A 15,539-nucleotide genomic window follows, 5' to 3' on the forward strand; every position below is an offset into this window, starting at 1 on the left:
TCAGAAGCCACCAGCTGGCCTGCCACAGCCCTGCAGTCGCCAGGGTCCAGCTGCCAGTCTGGGCGGTGCTGTCCATGCTGAGCAACGTGCCACCCAGCTGCTGCGTGGTCACGTCCATCTGGAGTCTCTAGCTAGACAAATCTCTATGCCTGTCAGATCTCTTCAGCGAGCCTTGTTATGCAAATTCAATTACTCAAGTGTGCCCTATTACTGCTGGCTAACTGCTCCTACAACCGGTCTCACACTGACAGCCAGTTCAGAATTTTTGCTCACCAAAAAGTACCTCATTTATTCTTGCTTTGCTATTCTCTTGTATCATTAAAGCTGAACAGCCAAAGTCCATGGTATTCTAACCTCTCTGCAGTGGGCTACTGTTCTCCACAGAGAGCTCAGAGGAAAATTAATTACAACAGAAAACCTTTCCCATCAGACGTGAAGTAGTGTTAAAGCGGCAGCCTCCTTACACTTGACAGGGATGGTTTTACTACCAGAAATACAAAATTTAAATCTTAATGACCGAAAGAAAAATCTGGTATAACAAGTCATACTGGATCCAAAAAATGAGTTATACCAGAAAATGTCGAAGTAGCACTTTTACTAATATCCATTTTTAAGTTAAAAGGAAAGAAGTGACAAGACATGTCATAAGTAAAGCCCATGATGATGGCACTGCCTTGTCTACGTCCCCCACTGCCCTCCCCAGCCAGCACCGCCCCCTCCCCACATTTTCCTCCCTCCTCTGCACATACCCTCTCCACCACCATACCATTAGGTTTCTTTCTCTTTTAATCACTCATTTTAACCAGCCAATAATTTGAAGATGATCTGGGATATGAGTAACCAAATGCATTTAACTATCTCTAACCCTTTCAAAGGACAACTTGAAAAAAGATTCCACCTGGATAGAGCTGTCACTCAAAGATTCTCACCCAAGTAATGTCATCATAAAATTAGACATTTTAAACAACTGAGAAGTCAGAAAAAAAGATGAATGTGTCACCCGTTGCACTTACACACTAGCAGTTTCTATGACCTGAGCGCAGTAGTTTAGAAGGGAAAGAGTTTAAGTAAATGTGTGTTTATGAGTCATACAAATACCAATGCAAATTCAGGTGAAACAGGTACAATACAGAGCGCAGAATGATCCTGGCACACCAGCCCCCAAGAATGATTCCAGTATAGGAATGTAGGGTCTTTACTCTGCAAAGAACCAGTCACTTTTGACTGCAAAACTGAAAAGAATGAAAAGACAGCTGGCCAGGCACAAGCCAAATTTAAAACATATTTCAGGTTTTAAAGCCTGTAAGACAAGAGGGGGTGGAGGACTTACTGATTTTAAATATATGTAATAAAACATATAGTATTTTTAAATATACCACAAAACCATCTTGTTACCTGAGATGATTTACTTACTGTCTTAATTCTATAATTTTGCTTCTGGAAATTATTAACATTTCCTCAATTATATCTGAGAAATCAACACTCTGAAAGCATCAGATGTTATATTCTCTCATTATTTTTACTGTTTCACCCTCTTCTTGAGGAAATGGGAAAAGGCACAATACCTATATGCTGCTAGACCTAAAAGCCCTATAATCCATCTTTTTAGGAAATGCTTCTCAAATGCTTCATTTTTAATGATTTTTAAAAGCAAATATCTTTTAACTTCAAGGGACCAAATTTCAAAAAGTAACACAAGTCGAAATTAAAACAGTATGCAAATTATTCCACTCATATAGCTATCCCACAGTAATGGCATTTTTTAATGTGAAGAAATGGCAATATTAGAAAATAAGGTAATATTGAAAATGTTTTTTAACTAATAAAAATTTTTATCAGTATATTATATTTCCACTTAGAAGCTTGAAGTAACAAAAAGGGTAGCCGAAACTGGTTTGGCTCAGTGGATAGAGTGTCGGCCTGTAGACTGAAAGGTCCCAGGTCCGATTCTGGTCAAGGGCATGCACCTTGGCTGCGGGCACATCCCCAGTGCAGGGTGTGCAGGAGGCAGCTGGTTGATGTTTCTCTCTCATCTGATGTTTCTTCTTTTTATGTTTTTTTTTTTTTTGTTTAATATATTTTATTGATTTTTCACAGAGAGGAAGGGAGAGAGATAGAGAGCCAGAAACATCGCTGAGAGAGTAACATCGACCAGCTGCCTCTTGCACACCCCCCACCGGGGATGTGCCCGCAACCAAGGTACATGCCCTTGACTGGAATCGAACCCGGGACCCCTCAGTCCGCAGATCGATGCTCTACCACTGAGCCAAACCGGTTTCGGCTCATCTGATGTTTCTAATTCTCGCTGCCTCTCCCTTCCTCTCTGTAAAAAATCAATAAAATATATTAAAACAAAACAAAACAAAAGGGTAAGTGAAGTATATTTCTAATATATTTAGAAATTATTAAAATGTTTATATTTAGGGGAAACCCTAGATTTGTTTTCATTTTTATGATATAATGGCATTCAGAACATGCTATTCCAAAATATGCCACCTAAACATATTTAATATTTTCAGCTGAAGAAACCTAAGACACAGCCGAAGCAGGAAGGACGCTGTGACTTCTCCCTTGTCCCCTCATATAGTTTCCAGGAGCCTGTGTGAGGGGTGCCTACCCACCCCACACCCAGAGGAAAGCAGTGGCCTTACCTCCAAAGACAAGGAGTCAGAGGAGAATCCCGATGGACAGGACCTGCTAAGCTTTCCAGTTCACTACCCTTTGTCCTTTCACATTTCCCCATCACTTTCTCTTTCACACTCAGTTTAACCATTTCTTTGGGTTTCATTTCTTTAGGAAGACTCCCTATTACATAAAACCAATATTAAATATATGTGTACGCTTTTTCTCTTGTTAGTCTGTCTTCTGACAGTCTCGTTTACAGGGTACCAGCCACAGAACTCAGGAGGGTGGAAGGAAACGGTGTTTATTTTTTCCACCCTTACAGTAGATAACATCTTTTCCTCCAAATCTTTATCTACAAAGTGAAAATCAGTAAGTAGGATTCATCCTTAAACTACTCTTCTAGGTTCTCAAATTCTTATCAGCTAAATGAGAACTTCACTTTTTTTCCTTATAGTAATTCCAACAGTGGTCTTAGTAATAGAAGTAACAAACTATTGAGAACATACTATGAATCAATAAAGGCTATCTAGGAGGTATTATTTATAATGTCCATTTTACTAGTGAGGAAACTGAGTCACAGAGATGTTAAATAACTCACTCAAAGTCAAATGGTCAGTTTTCAGCAGAGAAACTAATTCCCAACTCCAATGCCTCCGATTTAACGTAGAAACTAAGAGAAAAGGAGAAGTCACCCACTTGGTATAAAACATTCACCGATAGTAAATGTAGTCTGGGGAAAATACTCCTCTACATCTGAATTAAACTGACGACAGTTATGTTCTCTGAGAGATTTTCTCTCTGGCAGGGAACTCTGGTTCACTCTGTAAATGAGTGGACTTGCCCAAGTCGATACAACTAGTAAGTGCCCTGATCTTGAGTCCTGGATCTAAACCCCATGATCTTCCCATCGAGCACGCTGCCCCTTCTCCAACCTCAAAAATCTTGTTTTGTGAAGCACAGTGTGAGTTGGGTTACAACATTCCCATGTAAAGAGCAATGGATGGCTTATCTTTCCACTCTGATTATGTTAGAACCGTGGTTGGCAAACTGCGGCTCAAGAGCCACATGCGGCTCTTTGGCCCCTTCACTGTGGCTCTTCCACAAAATACCATGGCCTGGGCGAGTTTATTTTGAAGAAGTGGCATTAGAAGTCTAAGTTTAAAAAATTTGGCTCTCAAAAGAAATTTCAATCATTGTACTGATGAGATTTATTTGGCTCTGCTAAGTTTGCCGACCGCTGTGTTAGAAAATCCCAGTAAAGTCTACTCTGAAGTTGGGGTTTTTGTGAGAAAATAAAACAAAAAGGAAAGATAGTAATTTCATTAGTTGATTTTCACAAAAACTAAAGGCCTTAAAATTGCATTACAGAAAGGAATATGATTACTCGGGGAGATTCAATGGTTATATTTTAGAGACAAATTAAGAGTTTTCATCTTATACATTATTTCATTTAAGCCTTGAAATAATTAACATGGATAGACTCAATATTAATACTCTTACTACTTTCATTTACATCCAGAAAAGTAGAAGCTCAGAGAAGTTAATTTACGCAAAGCCACACGAGTAGTAGAAACAGTGGAACGCAAATCTGTCTTCAGATTCCTAACATAAGCACTGTTTTCAGTTCATCCAAAGTACTTTCCTACTGCAACTACTTTGCTGCCCCACTAGTTAATCAGAATTTACCAAGCAAAAACACTGATCCCCAGATTTCTTAATCATCTAAACAGGTTCTGTTTGATCCTTTCAGAAGCATAAAGCACAAATGTAAAAGTTTCTCATTGAATCAGGCAGTCAAACACGAGCACTGTACTTTAACAGACCTCTGGTTCGCAGACTTTAAAAGGAACATCTGCTACTACTTAACAACACCCATCTGGTCCCTTTAGAGCTTTACCTCTATCTTCGCCTCAGCTGTTTAGAACTGGGAAGGTATCTGTTAATTCCTACATAGTCCTAGATAAAGATCTCACTTACTTCTGTAAACCTGAAATACCACTTTCTTCAAAGTCTGGTCATAATATTAGCACCTGGAATTAGAAAAGCACTTTCTTGAGATTTTTCTTGTTTATTGAGATAGGCCTCAAAAAACGAAGTTACCACATGGTCCCGCAATCCTCTACTGGGTATCTACCTAAAATTTTGAAAACATTCATTCACGAAGATATATGCACCCCTATGTTCACTGCAGCATTATTCACAGTTGCCAAGACGTGAAAACAACCAAAGTGTCCTTCCATAGATGACTGGATAAGGATGTGGTACATATACACAATGGAATGCTACCCAGCCACAAGAAAAGATGAAACACTGCCATTTACAACAACATGGATGGACCTTGAGAATATTATGCTAAAGGAAATGAATCAGTCAGAAAAGGCTAAGAGCTATATGATTTCACTCATATGTGGGAAATAAAACTGAAACTCACAGACACAGACAACAGTATGGTGGTTACCAGAGGGAAGGGGGTGAGGGATTAGTGAAGGGTAAAGGGAGCCAAATATATATGATAGATAACTTGACTTTGAATGGTGGGCACACAATGCAATATACAGATCATGTATCATAGAAATGTACACTTGAAACCTCTATATTAACTCATCAATGTCACCCCAATATATTTAATTTTTTAAAAAATTATTTAAAAAGGTAAAAGAAAAAGAATAAAGGGGCTTGGATAGATTTAAAAAAAAAAAAAAAAAAAAAAAAAAAAAGGTACTTCATCACATTTGAAAGATACTGCCATCTGGTTTGGCTCAGTGGATAGAAAGTCAGCCTGTGGACCCAAAGGTCCCGGGTTTGATTCTGGTCAAGGGCACATGCCTCAGTTGCAGGCTCCACCCTGGCCTGGGCCCTGGTCAGGGTGTGTGCAGGAGGCAACCAATCCATGTGTTTCTCTCACATCAATGTATCTCTCTGTCTTTTCTCTCTCTTCCACTCTCTCTAAAAATCAATGGGAAAATATCCTCGGGTGAGGATTAAAAAACAAAACAAAATAAAAGAAACTGCCATGAATGATTAAATTCAATTATATTCTCAGCCCTTCAATTTCAATCCTTACTATCTCCCTCAAGGAACATTTACAACCAGAAACATCAAAATCCAGAAATATCAAACTGCCATACTTCATGTTTCTGTGTTCTTGCACATGTTATATTCCATTTGCCGTAAAACATGCCTCCCCATCTCTCCGCAGCATGTTTCTACTTATCTTTTAAAATGTAAATTGGACCTCGCCTATTTCAAAATGCCAACCATGAGATACCTCCAAATGGATCAATAACTTTGTATGTTTTGTACGTTATATTCAGTACAATGTGTTATTTTATGACTACTCATCTGCCTCACCTAATATATTATGTTGACCCTGAGGGCCCATTCATCTCTTTCCCCAGAACTCGGCAGAGTACATGACACACAGGAGTTGCTCATTAAATGTTGTCTTAATAAAAGGATGTTGAAGAATAAAGAATAGATACCTGGTGAAAATAACAATAGATTGGATTTTCATTCAGATCATGAAACAAAAAAGGAAAAGATGAGAAGAAATGGAGGACCAGATTAAAACAAACTACTGGGACCCACTTGGATATTCTTCATTTAAAAGCTGCACCTCCAAAAAAATAAAAAATAATAAATAAATAAATAAATAAATAAATAAATAAATACATAAAAGCTGCACCTCCACCTAACTCCATCCATCCTGTAAGTTGTTTTTGGTGAATTTTATAGACTGACTTCTTATAATGCCTACACCTCAGGTACTTTTAAGAAAACAACCAAGCCGAAACCGGTTTGGCTCAATGGATAGAGCGTCGGCTTGGGGACTGAAAGGTCCCGGGTTCGATTCCGGTCAAGGGCATGTACCTTGGTTGCGGGCATATCCCCAGTAGGGGGTGTGCAAGAGGCAGCTGATCGATGACTCTCTCTCATCGATGTTTCTAACTCTCTCTCTCTCCCTTCCTCTCTGTACAAAATCAATAAAATATATTAAAAAAAAAAAAAAGAAAACAACCAAAAACACAATCATGTTACCGTTTTTCTGGAACTCCACAGCACAACTCTGCCTGGCCAACTGCACTAGCCTCCCAATTAGTCTCTCAGCTTTTACCCTCACCCTGACTTTAAAATGATGTCCACACTGCTGTAATCTTTTAGAAACCCAAATCCAATCATGCTGGCCCCTACTTAAAACTTTCTATGGCTTTCCACTGTTCTCAGTATAAAGGACAAAATGAGTAGCATGACTAAAAGGGTCTTGATAGTCCTGCCTCTTTCTTCAGCCTCACCCAATACCACACTTCCCTACAACTGTGCCACCCTCAGCTTGGAATGTTCTTCCCCTGTGTCTTCCTAGTTCATTCCCTTCCTGAAGATCACAAATCAATGCTTAGTGGTTCCAACACTTTCCTAACCTACAAGAAAATAACCTCCCTATTAACACACTCCTAGAGTAAATGCATCACAGCAGTAAAAATATTGTGCAGCTTTTCATGATTATAAGATTGTAAGATTAGTATCTGTCTCCTCTCAACTAGATTATAAATTCAGTTAGGACAGGGCCAGTGCCTAGGCCAACTGCTCACTTTCCAGTGCCAATGCAGTGTCTGACCCATACCAGAAGCATAATAAATATTTGTTGAGGAAATGAATAATGAAAGCACACATTAAAATAAGAATGGGCCACTTCCTCCACATAATTTTTTAATAATCTCCCTCAAACCCAAAGCTACTACTGTGTTTAAGATCAAGCCCATAAAAGTGTTTTCATTAAAGTCAGGAACATGACAAGGACACCTGTTATTACTATTACTCAAAATTGTTCTGGAAGTATTAACCAAAGTAATTAGTTAAAATAGGAATAAGATATCTAAAACTTAGAAGAGACAAAGTTATCATTTTTAGAGCCAGAAAACCCCAGAGACCACTGAAAAACTAGAAACAATTACAGAATTCAAAAGCTAAGCAGAGTTCATATTAATATGTAGAAATCAATATTTCTCACATTTATAAACAAAAAAGTAATCTAGATCTCTACCCTTATAGCTTCTACTATAATAATTCCAAAAGAAGCAAAGGTTTACATTTAAAAAAATAAATTCAACTAAAAGAAAAATGTGTAATTTTTTAAAACTTTAAAACTTGGAGAAGGTATGGCCCTTCTAAACAGGACATAAAATTCAGAAGTCATAAAAAGTAAGACTGACAGATTTAATTAACCACATAAAAATTTGAAGTTTCAAAAAGTACTGCATATAAACAAAATGAATAAAGGACAAACTGGAAGGAAATATCTGCAATAAATATATTTACTCATACATATACATATTCACACTCACTAAAATATAACTTCCCTGAACGCAGAAAAATATGTATGGAGTGTGCTTTCTCTTTGATGTATTCCCAGGCCTAGGCTAGTAGTTAGTATATGGCAATCAATAAATATTTATTGAATCAATGAATGAGCATTTAATACTCAGACATACCAATTAGAAAAGATTGATGCTTAATACAGTGCTCAGCACACACTAATCAACAAATAGCTGCTGAATGAATGAATCCAGTGAAAACATGCCCAAAGGACAGGAAGAAGCAGTCACTGAAAAGAAATACAAATAAATGACCAATAAACATCCTTAAAATGCTCAAATTAACGTCATAATTTGAAAAATAAATAAAATCAAACCCACTCTGCCATTTTTAGACTATCAGACTAGAAAAGAAATGTACAGATAATGTTGTCAAGAGCATGAAGAAGTACTTTCTTATTTTTTAAAATAAATATTTTATTGATTTTTTACAAAGAGGAAGGGAGAGGGAGAGAGTTAAAAACATCGATGAGAGATCAGCTGCCTCCTGCACACTCCCTACTGGGGATATGCCCTCAACCAAGGTACATGCCCTTGACCGGGAATCAAACCTGGGACCTTTCAGTCCACAGGCCAATGCTCTATCCACTGAGCCAAACCCGCTAGGGCAAGAAATACTTTCTTATACTGTTGATGATAGTATAAACTTCGGTGAAAATTCTGCAACGTTTACCAAAATTGAAAATACATTTTTTTTAAAAAGGAAACAAATTTTTGAGTCACAATTTCATTGCTTAGCATTTCTCTTACTGATAAATGTGCATATACATGGAAAGATCTATATTCAAGAATATTCAGATTTGCATTTTTGCAATAGAAATCTGCCTACATAATAGAATACTCTGTAATTAAAAAGTGTAAAATAAATCTACTATACATTAAAAGACATTAAATAAAAAAAATAAGTTGCAAAAAGAATCTCCCCCCTCCCCCTTTTTTTTTGAGTGGAAGGGAGGGAGGAGGAGAGAGAAAGAGAGAAACATCTCTGTGAAAGAGATACATCAACTGGTTGCCTCCCACAGAGGCCCTGACCAGGGTGAGGATGGAGCCTGCAACCAATGTACATGCCTCCTTCACAGGCCACATCATTGTGGGAGGTACTGCCAAGATCCCCCTAATCAAACTCTTTTGCATTCTATACATCACATCAGACCTGAGTTAACTTCAGATACCACTAGGACCACCTTCTATTCCAGTGAGCGTTTCCCCAACAAGAGTTAAAAAAAAAAAAATTTAAGACTATGGACACTCCTATTATTCTTTACTATCAAAGCTAGGAATACACAAAGGATAACGGAGCTGGAATAGGGAGTTTTATAGGTCAGGCTATAACTTTACTACCAGTTATATCCAGCTGATCTAGAAAAACTCTATCTTTGAATGTCAACTAATTTGGTGAGAAACTCCTACCTGTTTTTAATAACAAGTTTGCCAGGAGGATTCAATGAATCAAACATTTATTTCATCACAGTAGCTAGGTGGTGGCTAACATCTTCCAATTCCAGTGTAGATAAACCACAAACTGGCATAATAGCTAGTAGAAGCACATAATTTTCTAAAAATACTACTAGTCAAATTAATCAAAACTGAAGGAACAAAGATGTGGCCAAAGAAAACAATGCTCTTAGAATATTAGAAATATGCCCAAAGAAATCTTTTTAGCAATAAAACTATGGAGAGATATGCTATATAAGATTCAACACCATGTCCCTTGCATAAGCTTTCTGTGAGCACAAGAGACTGCATAATTTCTTGCCCTCGCCTATATATATATATAAAAAGCCAGTCCCCAGAATGCCATAACAACCAGAACGGCTGGTCGCTATGATGCCCACTGCAGCCAGTGAACCGGCCAGATCTAGGGGTGGGGCCAGCCAGCCAACCTCCCTTGGACCCTCCCCCAGCCAGCCCCACCCCTGATTAGCCTCTCCCACTCTGATCAAAGGTAGGGCAGCCAGCCAAAGCCCCCTATGCAACCCTTCCTCCTGGCTGGCCCTGCCCCTGCTGGGCCCCCACAACCCTGATCGGCCCACAGCTCCTCCCCCCCGACTGGCCCCACCCCTGATCACTCCCCCCCACCCCAATGGGGGATGGGGTTGGCTAGCCAACCTCCTACAGTCCCTCTTCTTGGCCAGCCCTACCCCTTTTGGGCCTCCCCCACTCTGATCAGCCTACAGCCCCTCCCCCTAGCCAGTTCAGCCCCCTATGGGTCCCCCACTCCAATAAGGGGCAGGGCCAGCTGGTCAACCACCCTTGGCCCCTACCCCAGGCCACTGGCCCTCCAACCAGCCTCCCCCACCCCATTTAGCCCATAGCCCCTCCCCCAGACAGCTCCACCCTCGATCCCCCCACACACCCTGGGCCAGCCGGACCCCACCAGTGCATGAATTCATGCAGTAGGCCTCTAGTCTTTAATAATAAAGGTGTAATATACTAATTAGACCGGATGTCATTGTGGACGAAGCCAGGGCTGCAAAGGAAGCCAGAGGGAAGCCAGTGCCAGCAGCCGGGGGAAGGAAGGCCTACTCTTGCATGAATTTCGTGCATCGGGCATCTAGTTCTTTTATAAAATGGGAACAATTTTTCATTGTGTAGATATCTGTCCCTGTATGCTCTGAGGAAAAAGTTCTGACTATTTCTAGCATGTATATCATTTCAGATAAAACTGATCACCATTTCTGGCTTTTATTCCTAAACTTTCTTTAAAGAAGAAGAAAAAGCTCAATTGACACAGTCACTTGAGGTGTAGCAGAGGCTCTGGCTAGTTCTCAACTTCTGATGTGAACAAGGGTGTGGTGTGGTTACCCCTTCTGTCCAAGAGAGAAAGTGCTACTAAAAACATTTTAAAGTATCAACCCTTTGATGCTTCATTTCCCTCAGAAATTTGGAGGTATTGAAACATTCCTCACCCATACTTTTCCTTATTTCAAATAGACCCACACTAGAGAAGAGAGTACAAGTGAATGTGGACTGGGCAGATGATGAGATGACCCGGGGGTCTGGCTCGGACCCCTCACTTTTAATACAGATTGACATCCCTATAAGAGAATGCATTCCTACCATACATTCTGCACATGTTATGATCCAGATGTTGTTAAAACTCCACAGGAAGGAAAAAGAAAAAAGAAAAAAAAAGAATAAATAACTTACGGGGGAAAAATCACTTCAATTCAAAGCTCTTAATAATATTCTGCTCTCATCTTGTCACTTCATTGCACGTCACTGTCAATGGGTGTCCTCTCCCAGGCCCACCGAGCATGTCTTTCTCAAGGAAAATTTTTTACATAAATAAGCTCCAAAGAGCCAAAGTATCAACTTATGGATTGTTTTTATGCTGATTAATTTAAAATAAATTTATTGTATCACTTTGAAATATATACATATATCAAATTATCATGTTATACATCTAAAACTAACATAATGTTATATGTCAAGTTGGATTGTTTTTAAAGCTTAAATATATTAGCCACCTTTGTGGTAAACAATGAATTATGAATACCACTGGGCAGCCTTCTTAAATGATAGATGTTAAAAAAAAAGACAGACTCTACCTTGTGTAGCAATTGATATTTTACATGAATTATCTTAATTTAAAAACATTGATTGGTCCTTTCTACATTTTTGTGAAAAAAAATTTTTAAAGCATATTGACATATTCTGGCTGTAAATGGTTAATTTCCTTTAATAGCCAATGAACAGTGAGGTGCATGTTCCTGTTTGGGTACCATTGTTTTCAGTGCTTCTAAGAATGAGTCTAAATGTTTCTTGAAAATTAGCCAGGATCAAATGCTATTGCAGACAAAGCCAATAAAAGTTTTGGACATCCTTTGGGATAGTAAGTTTGGAAGAGAAGTGCAGTCCATACAAGCAAACCACCAAGATATTGGAAAAGATGCACATAGTGACATTTGGTTCGTGGTTTTGAGGAGGATTTTCTCTAAAAAGGAAGTGTAACCTTTTCCCCACAGACCTGAGAGCTGTGCCTTTTCTATGCAATATTACGGACGTTACTTCGGAAGCCAGATGGCTGTATTCACATGTAGGTTTGGGCTGTAATCGAAACAACTGGACAGATGAAATGTACATGGAAATGAGCAGTCTTACTTTTGTAGTTTTATATTAAACAATAAACAGTTAAAAGATAAAGAGAAAAAGAAATCACAAGCATCAATGAAAAGAACACCTTCTTATTGCTGATCAGCTGATGGGCTTGTTTGCCCCATGGTTTGCATACTCTGATTCCATTTTCTTCAGGAAACTGAAGGCAACGGTAATCTTCCTAGATCAAACTTCCAGCAAGCAGTTTTAGCACAACATTTATCACACCTAGCAAGCCACCAGAGGACAACTCCATCTGCTACAACAAAAAAGAGCAAGATAAAGGCCTCCAAACACTTAATAGCACTTTCCAAAAAAAGGGCTATAAACCTAACACCACTGAAAGAGAAATGCAATCTGCACTTTGCAGACCTAGACAGGAATTGCTTCAATACTATCTTTTTCCCTCTTCCTTGCCATAAAAAACTACCCACCCCTAGTTGTGATGTACTGACCTACATCCCAAGACTCTTAGGAGATTAGGAACCCACAAGTACCAACAAAGGCAGGAAACAAGGACCTCTTTCCCACACAAAGTTTATCACCAATCCCTATCAATAATTACGTACTGAGTGAACACTGGAAAGAAAAGCAAAAAGTATGCCCACTCAGAAGCATGCCCAAGAATTCAAACTAGACATATAGCAACACAACTGCCCCTTCAAACCCTCGTTAGATGCAGAAGACCTTAAGAGATTATGAGATTTTAGATCCATCCATTTTAGATCATTCTTAGGAGGGAATAACTAAGGAGCCCTTCAGAAAGCAAACACCGTATCAAAAATGTGTTCACATGTGAGTATACAACAATAACAGTCCATCTAACCTGTGGTTTGGGGTCCAGAGGGAAAAAAGTTTATTAAATGCCTTCTTTATGTCCATTTTAAAGAGACTTTAAAAATTAGGTACTTTACTTAAGGAATTTCGGCAGAAACAGATGCAATTGATTGATTTTTAACCTAAACTTTAAGTCCTTTACATTTATGTTAGTTTTAAAAATTATGATTAAAATTAAGCATGAGAAAGTAATGCAAATAAAATTTAATAGCAATTTTTCAAAAGATGAGGGGCTTTTTTAAGGAAAGGTTTTCTTTCCCACCTCAAAAATGGTTTACATGACAAATTGTACTAGTAAGTCCCTTATGTTGGTCCCTTCGTAATTGCGTACACTGTAGTACCAACATAAAATAAATTCAACAACCTTTAACATACAGACAAGTAAAAGGAAGGATATCACCTTCATTTGTACTGCCAATGGTGGGGGTGGGGATATACAGAGCTTAAGTTACTATGAAACGTAGAGGAAATGACAGAGGGAAATACCCTCCATAGAGGCTAAAATCTCGTTTTGGCCGGGACGGGGAGAAGGGCCAGGTGAAGAGGCCCAGCCACACTATGCAATCGATGATGTCAACAGAAAGTATGTGGGAAACAGAAAACAGGCATTAAACCACAAACAGCTTATTTCCACAGTACCTGTTCCCCAAGCTCATTCCCCAGTGTGACCCTGACCCTCATATTCACATGACACATACCGCAAATTAAAAACCAACAACTCCTTATTTTGGAATTTATATAAAGTTTATTTTGGTGATCAGCTGTATTGTACACATACTTAATAAGGGGTGCTCGGTCAGGGCATCATAATTACCATTCTGAAGCTGTTTTTTTCTTTCCTATTTTTTTTTCAACTTTCAGCCCACATACACTTGATACTGCATGCAAATTCCCTCGTCCTCTCCCTTAAACAACAAAAACAGAATGAGTATTCTTCATTAGGTGCCTTATTTTTCTTTACCCTCCTTACTACAGTTTTTCCATATTACCTCTCCTTCCTGAAAACAGTCACATGTTCACATTAGTGTACTTCCTGAAATAGCACAGTCCACCCTTTTAAAGTCACAACCTCAATCTGCAACAAACACATCACCTCTTAAAAATGATGTACAGATAAAGATCAAGAATTGCTCGTTTTTTTCTGATGAAGAATCTCATTATTATAGGCTACTTGGGTTGGAAAAGATAACATCACTGAAGTCAGGCAACGCTAAACTTAACCTTCATCCTGCCATAATCAGATGACCCACTAAAGGTCCCTTCCAATACAATCAACAACAGGAAAAGAAAGAACAAAACCAGACAAAAACAAGACTTGGCTCAACTCCAGTTTTCATCACTATCCAGTGAGACAATTTTCTGACCAGCAATCATCATCAGTCCCTTGGAACTTTACCTCAGTAAGCATCAGGGTCAGAAAACCTTTTCTAATTTCTTTTTTCCAGAAATTTCTTGCCAATATGCTCTGCCTTTCTACCCTCTCCTTTCATGGCAATCCATCTAGTAAGCATTTCTATCAACAATCTGATATATAACAAGTTGGAAATCTATGGAATAAGAAAAACTAACAAGTGAAAGAATCTTCACATATGACTTTCAAAAGCACCTGGGAACGGGTACAAGGCCTTCCGCAGTGCTCCGAGCTATAACCAGAGTACTGGCTGGGTTTTCCCCTGTCAAATACACCAATATATGGGGAAGAAAGGCCTCCTCTTCACTCTTTCTAAACTGATGTCGGTCATGTTTGAAGCTAGAAATCTCTGAGGATGAAACCAGACATCTTAACCACTTGAAATTCTCACCCTTAGAATATGCACAATAGGAGGTGGGTGGGCTGTTTGCTTTCCACACATACATTAGCCTTTCCTTCTCCAGCATACTTGATCTTTATAAAATGCGGGGGGAGGTAACTGGCCAAGCAAAATGTCACAGCCCTGGCTGGTTTGACTCAGCTGGTTGGAGCATCATCCTGTGCATGGGAAGGTCATGGCATAGAGCTAGCAGGTTCAATCCCCAGGGCACAGACCTAGGTTACATGAGGCAACTGATCAATATTTCTCTCTCATATCAATGTTTTCCTCCCTTTCTAAAGATCTATTTTTTTTAATATCATAAACATATTTTCTTATACCCTTCAACGAACCTATGTTTTATAGTTAAGCTATAATGAATATGAGTTTGTTCGTATATATTTTTTTCACATAGTCTGAATTAGGTATAGAAAGAATCTTTCACAGAGTTATATTTAAACTATTAAAACACACACGCCCATTATTCTTAAAGACCTTCTGTTAAAAGCTATTGACAGATTTCTTTTCATAATATTACTAAAGAATTGTATTTGAGAGGCATTTACAATACTGACAAGATAAAAATCATCAATCCCCAATACATTATAATTATTTCAGTAAAACATAAAATGATAATCATAATATCAAATTAGACTAAATTCTACCCTTTATTACTGTATTTTCCGGTATATAAGACGACCCCCTAACTTTACAGTTAAAACATAGGTTTAGGCCTATATTCGCTGTATAAGACTACCCCCCACTTCCGAGGCAACACCAGTTTTTTTTTAATAGCTTGGGTTGTCTCGGAAGTGGG

At 38.7% G+C, this 15,539-nt stretch overlaps 1 protein-coding gene across 2 annotated transcripts in view; it reads right to left on the reverse strand.

The window, feature by feature from the left end:
• The window catches only part of HIBADH (3-hydroxyisobutyrate dehydrogenase), an 84,006-nt gene that overhangs the window by 39,243 nt on the left and 29,224 nt on the right, over window positions 1–15,539 (reverse strand). The gene's annotated exons all lie outside the window — the stretch shown is intronic.

The sequence above is a fragment of the Pipistrellus kuhlii genome, unplaced genomic scaffold (genome assembly GCF_014108245.1).
Source record: "Pipistrellus kuhlii isolate mPipKuh1 unplaced genomic scaffold, mPipKuh1.p scaffold_m20_p_26, whole genome shotgun sequence".
In the NCBI taxonomy this organism is placed as follows: Eukaryota; Metazoa; Chordata; class Mammalia; order Chiroptera; family Vespertilionidae; genus Pipistrellus; species Pipistrellus kuhlii.